A 7171-nucleotide genomic window follows, 5' to 3' on the forward strand; every position below is an offset into this window, starting at 1 on the left:
AAATGTTCTCCCGTTCCGTGGGCTGTCTTTTCATTGTGTTAATTGTTTTGATCTGCAGAGCTTTTGAGTTTGATGTATGTAGTCCCATTTGTTGAGTTTTGCTTTTTTTGTTTGCGCTTTTGGCATCGCGTCCAAGAAAGGTCATTGCCGGGACCAATATCAATGAGCTTCTTTCCTACATTTTCTTCTAGGAGTTGTGTGGTATCAGCTCTTATGTTTACGTCTTTGATCCATGTTGAGTTAATTTTTGTGAGTGGTGTGAGATAGGCATCCAATGTCATTTTTCGGCATCTTTTTCTCCAACCACTGCAGGAAACAATATGGAGGTTCCTCAAAAAAATTAAAAATAGATCTATCTTATGACCCAGCTATTCCACTGCTAGATATATACCCTCAGGAATGAAAACAGGAGTTTGACTAGATATATGCACTTCAATGCTTATCACAGCATTATTCACAGCAACCAAGATATGGAAACCACCCAAATGCCCATCAACGGATGAAAGGATAAAAAAGGTGTGGTATATATACAGAATGGAATATTATTCAGCCAAGAGAAAGGACGATATCCTGCCATTTGTGGCAACATGGGTGAACCTTGAGCACATTATGCTAAACTAGACAAGTCAGAGAAAGACAAGTACTATATGATATCAATCACACGTGGAATCTGAAAATCTCAACCCTGTAAAAAAGAAACAAACAGTAGGAGCTGGAAGAAAGATGGCGGCAGCCGTGCAACAATATTTGGCCCAGCTCATGAATTCGAGCGGTTCTCATAAAGATCTGGCGGGCAAGTATCTTCAGATCCTGGGAAAAGCCATTCCGTTATCTGGGGCAGAACAACTAGAAGCTTTGAAAGCTTTTGCGGAAACAATGGTAAATGAGAATGTCAGCCTCATGATCTCGCGACAGTTGCTGACTGTTTTCTGCACACATCTCCCTAACCTGCCTGAGAGCACAGCCAAAGAAATCTATCATTTTGCCTTGGAAAAGATCCAGCCTAGAGTCATTTCATTTGAGGAGCAGATTGCTTCCATAAGACAGCATCTTGCATCCATATACGAGAAAGAAGAAGGTTGGTGAAATACAGCCCAAGTGTTGGTGGGAGTTCCTTTGGAAACAGGACAAAAACAGTACACGGTAGATTATAAACTGGAGACTAATCTGAAGATTGCTAGGCTATATCTAGAGGGTGATGGTCCAGTCCAGGCAGAGGCTTACCTACATTGAGCATCATCGCTTCAGAATGAACCAACCAATGAACAGTTACAGATACATTATAAGGTATACTGTGCACGTGTTCTTGATTATAGAAGAAAATTCATCGAAGCTGCACAGAAGTACAATGAGCTCTCTTACAAGACAATGGTGCACGAAAGAGAAAGACTAGAGGCCTTAAAACATGTTTTGCACTGTACCACCTTAGCATCAGCAGGACAGCAGCGTTCTCAAATGCTAGCTACTCTTTCTAAGGAACAAAGGTGCCAGCAACTTGCTGCTTATGGGATCCTAGAGAAAATGTACCTGGATAGGATCATCAGAGGAAATCAACTGCAAGAATTTGCTGCCATGCTGATGCCTCACCAAAAAGCAACTACAGCGGATGGTTCTGGCATCTTGGACAGAGCTGCTATTGAACACAATTTGTTGTCTGCAAGTAAGTTATATAATAATATTACCCTTGAAGAACTTGGAGCTCTTTTAGAGATCCTTGCAGCTAAGGCAGAAAAGATAGCATCGCAAATGGTAGCAGAAGGACTTGAGACTAGATTTATTTATTTTTATTTTTTTATTTTTTTGATCAGATTGATGGAATAGTTCATTTTGAAACACGAGAAGCCCTGCCAACATGGGACAAACAGATCCAATTGCTTTGTTTCCAAGTGAATAACCTTTTGGAGAAAATTAGTCAGACAGCACCAGAATGGACAGCACAAGACATGGAAGCCCAGATGGCTCAGTGAATCCTTCTAGAACTTCTGTGCACGCTATATCTTTTCCCACGTTGTACAGATTGATCTCACTATCTCCAAAGCATTTGCATCATAACCTTGCATATTTCAATCCCTTTTATGCTGGATTCTATTTAAAGAAGACATTATTAAAGCGGGAAGTACAGGCATTTAAAACTATGTAGTTCCCATATATTCAGGGTCTCTGTGTATCAAGCTAACTCAGATGTTTTGAAAGCTTTTCTTTAAACGGAGTAAGGGAAATATCTGTGACTAAAAAGTTTGGGATTTGTGATAACTTTGTACTCATGTAAAACTTAAGTGCTTTGTGCCTCTCCAAATGTAGTTATTCTTTTTTTTTTTTTTTAATTTATTGGGGTGACAATTGTTAGTAAAATTACATAGATTTCAGGTGTACAATTCTGTATTACATCATCTATAAATCCCATTGTGTGTTCACCACCCGGAGTCAGTTCTCCTTCCATCACCATATATTGGATCCCCCTTACCCTCATCTCCCACCCCCCAACCCCCGACCCTCTGGTAACCACTAAATCATTGTCTGTGTCTGTGAGTTCTTGTTTCTCATTTGTTTGTCTTGTTCTTTTGTTGTTTTTGGTTTATATACCACCTATCAGTGAAATCATACGGTTCTCTGCTTTTTATTTCTGACTTATTTCGCTTAGCATCATACTCTCAAGATCCATCCATGTTGTCACAAATGTTCCTATATCATCTTTTCTTACCGCCGAATAATATTCCATAGTTATTCTAATAAATAGAGAAGTGAGCAAAAACAAAACAAAACAAAACAAAGAAACATGCCAAAAGACCAACAAACAAAAACAGTAAAATGGGGGTTACCAGGGGATGAAGGTGCGGGGTCGGGCAGGGGATAAGGTTGATGGTGTTTAAGGGCACAAACTTGTAATGAGTACTAAAGAAGCCATAGAGATCTAATGTATAGTATATTGAATGTAGACAACAACATGGTACTATAAGTATGCAATGTGATAAATATTGTTACAATGGCAACAATATTACATACAATATATAACATATGAAAGTACCATGCTGTACACCTTAGATTTACACAGTGTTACCTGTCCAACTTATTCAATATAGAAAAAAAATAAACCTTGACTATTAGTTTCATTTGGAGGAACTGAGTTTGCTAATAAGCAATACCCAAAACGTAGACCTCTTGTAATGAAAACGTTCAGGGCTTTATCATTCATTGAAGGATTTTACCTATGAGCACCAAGCTGGGGGTTCTAGCCAGCCTCTCCTGCCCTCCCCACCCCACCCCCAAGCAGATGAACAAAGTGTGTTTCAGGACAAGAATTCGAAACTGCAGCTGAGGTTGGACTCCATCTCCTGGGGAATGTCCTTCTACATTGATTCTTGCTCTTGCCCTTGCCCTTGCTCCTGCTGCATCCCAACCTTGTGCCTTGTGTCCTTTTTCCATATGGAGGGAAGGAAGCAAGAGGAGGATATTTGCGAGGGTGACCTGGTCCTAGGGCTCCTCCCTTTGCCCCCATTCCAATTGCCGGGACCCCACATTTGCCTAGTTATTTTCAGAATCAGGCTAAAGCATAATCTGAAGCTGCTGTCATCCCATCAGGCACATGAATCTCTGGCTCTCACCTGTCTCACATTCCTGGCTAAAAGCAATGGGTAACTCGTAGTAGAGTTACATCTTCCCACTTCTTCCCTCTCTGCCTTCGGCACATTCACTTTTGCCTAGACTTTGTCTCTGATAGCTCCTCCTTCAAGGCTGCCTGAAGTATCAACATGCTCTAATCCCGAATGTTTCCCAAAGCCCTCGTACGAATTAAGACTTCCATGGACAGTGTAGGGGAGTTCTTTGCTCCACATCCTCATCAAGTCTTAGCACCCACAGGGTTTTTAATTTTCTTCTATGTGGCCATTGAGTGTGTACACCTCACTTCGTTTCTCAGGCTTTGTAACCTGTGGATATGTCAACTATTTCAAAGAAAATTACCTACATTTGCTGAACCACATAGTAGGGCAGGTGGCCTGGCAAGGGGCAGTTGTGTCACCTTCGGGTATGAGAATCCATTTCTGACGTGGATGCTGAAGTGGTGGCATCTCCGGAATACTGCGAGGGTGTGTGAGGACAGTGCAAAGTCGTATTTGAAGTGTGCAATGTCCTGCGGATTTGTATCATTTCTACCTTGCTAGTTTCAAAATCAAAGGCACTTGTAAGATGGAGTCATGCAGAATTGAAACCCGGGGCACTTGAGAACTTGACATTGGGCAAGTCATTTCCTCTGCCGGGTCCTCAATCTCCTCTCTGGAAAAAGGTGACAAGGGTTGGAATGGGGGTCCTTGTGTTGCTAGATTTCTGACACCGTCCACATCTCCACTGCTCGGTGCTGTAAGGCGGGCACTGTGACCCAACTGTGCAGGTGAGGAAATGGAGGCTCTGAGAGGTGAACTGACTGGCCCAAGGTCACGGGGCTCAGGGGGGCAGGGAGGGACGTCGATCCCAGATGCATTCCAGGTGCCCTGCCCTCTCAGACACACATGGAGTGTGTAGGCAGCACGTGCATGTCCTGTTTGCACACTGCTTTACCTATTTCCTACCTGCTTTCGTGTGCACAGACCACACCAGCTGCTCACAGCTGGGAGCTGTGCCAGGCAGGGCTGGGGCAGGCTCCTACCCCCATTACTCAGGTGAGGAAACTGAGGCCCAGAGAGATGATGCGACTAAGAATGCAGATCTCAGAGCTGGGGCACCCTCAGAGTACATCTAGTCCAATCCTGTGCCTGAGAGATGGGAACTCTAAGGGCCAGAGAGAGGAAAGGCGGGGCCAAGGTCACTTGTGGAGGCGGTGGCAGAGCTGGGTCAGAGACCTCAGGCAGGTAACTTCCCTTCTCTGAGTCTGAGCTGTTGCGTGTTCAGTGAGGAACAGTAACCCCCGCAGAGTATCAGCGAGGTTGGAAGGAGATAGTGCACCAAAGTGCTGGGCCCGGGGCCGGGGCCTGGTTGTGATGGTGACAAAGATACAAGGAAGAGGGGGATGGGCAAACGGGAAATCGCCAAACCGGATGTCTCAGGGGGATGGGAGGGCGCCGGCAGGCCCCTTAAAGCCCAGGATGAACCTCAGGGGTGGGAAGCGATGAGGGGTGGGGTTCTGGGAGCGGTAAGGGCAGCCTGGGTGGGTGTCATCAGAGAGTGGTGAGAAGTGGGGGTGTTGCCCCCAGGACCCTGTGAGCCCCTCGAAGGCGGTGGCAGCAGACTGCAGTGGGCAGAGCACACATTTGAACTCAGAGGGTTCTGGGTTCAAGGCCCAGTGCTGCCACTTCCTAGCTGTGTGCCTTAGGGCGAGTGTCTTCCCTCTCAGAGCCTCACTTTCCTCATCCCTGGAATGTACCTGATCATCCCCTCCCCTCAGGGCTGTCTGGTAAATAAGACCTAGGCCCATACAAGAAATGGTAAGTGAATATTCAGAAAACTTAATGCATAGTAGTCAATAACTGGAAGCAAGTGAATCGAGGAACGCTCGTCCATCAACAAGAGTGAGAGGAGTCAGAAGGTGCAGGCCCGGGTGGGGAGAAAGCTGTGGGGGCTGCCCAGGTGCGTGCACACCTCAACCAAGGGCCCTGGCGCTCAGCAGGGTGTCAGAAAACACTTGCTGAGGTGTACCGTGGGCCTGTGTGGTGGGTGAGCCTGTGGAAGGCCCGAGGCTGCGGCAGGAGGGAGGCCTGCCTTGGTGTCATGGTTGCACTGTGAGTGAGGAGGTAGGCCACCTCCAAGGTGGCCAGCCCGACCCTCCTGGGGGACCCACAGTCTGTCTGCATTCCCTAGGGCCCTCCTGCCTCCTCTCTGCTCTCTTCCTCTCTGACCACCCTGCTCTCAGCACTGCCCCCTGCAGGGTGCGGAGGAGTGGGCCTTGGGGTGGCCCATCCTGGGGAAGGGGTGTGGACAGGGGAGAGTGCTGTAAACCTGCAGGCCTGGGGACTTGGTGACCTCCCCAGCACCTTGTCTCTGACGGCTGCTTTCTCCTCCTCTCCAGATGAGCTGCCACTTCTCAGGCATGCTCTGCACACTGTGCTCAAACTCACACCTGTGGCTTACGGTGAGAGCCTCACATCCATCCATGAAAAGGCATGTTTTCCTTACTGTGTGCACAACAGGGTCCTGGGAGGTTGCCAGGGTGAGGGTGCCAGAAACGTCATGTATCATTCATCACACCAGGGCTGGTGTCCCAGGCATCATTCATCCGTCCCCTGCTCACACACACACACGCTCGCACGCACGCACATCTCAGGCCACATGCCTGGAAACTTAAAGGGAAGGGGACTCCATTTCTGTCAGAATCTCAGAATGTCCTTGTGGCCAGGCAGGGACCCAGCAGGCAGGGAGGCAGAGATGATAGCACCAGCCAACAAGACAGGAGACCCACCTGAAGGCTGTCTTTAGGGGAGGGGTGCAGATGGAGCCAGTTTCCTGGGGGTGAGACCTACGCACTGCCACAGGACCCTGCACTCAGAAGGGCTCCACATGTGTGGCTCAATGCTCTACTGTTGTTCTTGCTCTACTTGGAATTCTTACTGATTTTTGAGCAAGGGGACCCACGTTTTCATTTTCCACTGGGCCCAACAAATTATGCAGCTGGGTCTACGTCAGGATCCAGGTCTGGCTGAGAAAGGAGAACCTCTTCTCAGGGAAAAGAGGCAATGGGGACAATGGCCCTTAACTACTCTTAATCTGGGGCCTTGTCCTCCCAAGGTGTGAATATCACTGGGGGACCCAAAGAAGCTCCGGACACTGTCCCTGCCTGCTACTGAGCCTTTCCCAGGGGCCCTAAGTGTCTCCGCCCTCGCTGTCATCCACTGGAGGAATTGCAGAACTAGCTGCCACCCCCCACGCCCCAACCCCGCAAGGATCACCCAGCCCTTGAAGACACCAGGACTGGCCTTGGCCTCACTGGGACAGCCCTGCTTCCAATGAAGGGCTCCAGAGCCCCAAACAGGCCTCAGGTCACAGCCACAGGCAATGGGCTGCTATGTTTTCGAGGTCTACATGCAGCTATGTTTTCCTTAGAACTACTCTCAGCTATAATGATCTTCCTTCTACCTGCTGGAGGGGAGAGAATGTCACCGCGAGGCCTACCTCATTGTCCTTAAGGCCCTGTCTGAGGGATGAGGTCCTGAAACTGTGTGGATGACGAGGGAAGGGTTCCAGG

The 7171-nt window shown here is 47.8% G+C and overlaps 1 pseudogene; it reads left to right on the forward strand.

The window, feature by feature from the left end:
• The first annotated feature begins 722 nt into the window (after positions 1–722).
• LOC117027144 (COP9 signalosome complex subunit 4-like) lies at positions 723–2009 on the forward strand (annotated as a pseudogene).
• The last annotated feature ends 5162 nt before the right edge of the window (positions 2010–7171 follow it).

Source organism: Rhinolophus ferrumequinum, chromosome X (genome assembly GCF_004115265.2).
Source record: "Rhinolophus ferrumequinum isolate MPI-CBG mRhiFer1 chromosome X, mRhiFer1_v1.p, whole genome shotgun sequence".
NCBI classification, from domain to species: domain Eukaryota; kingdom Metazoa; phylum Chordata; class Mammalia; order Chiroptera; family Rhinolophidae; genus Rhinolophus; species Rhinolophus ferrumequinum.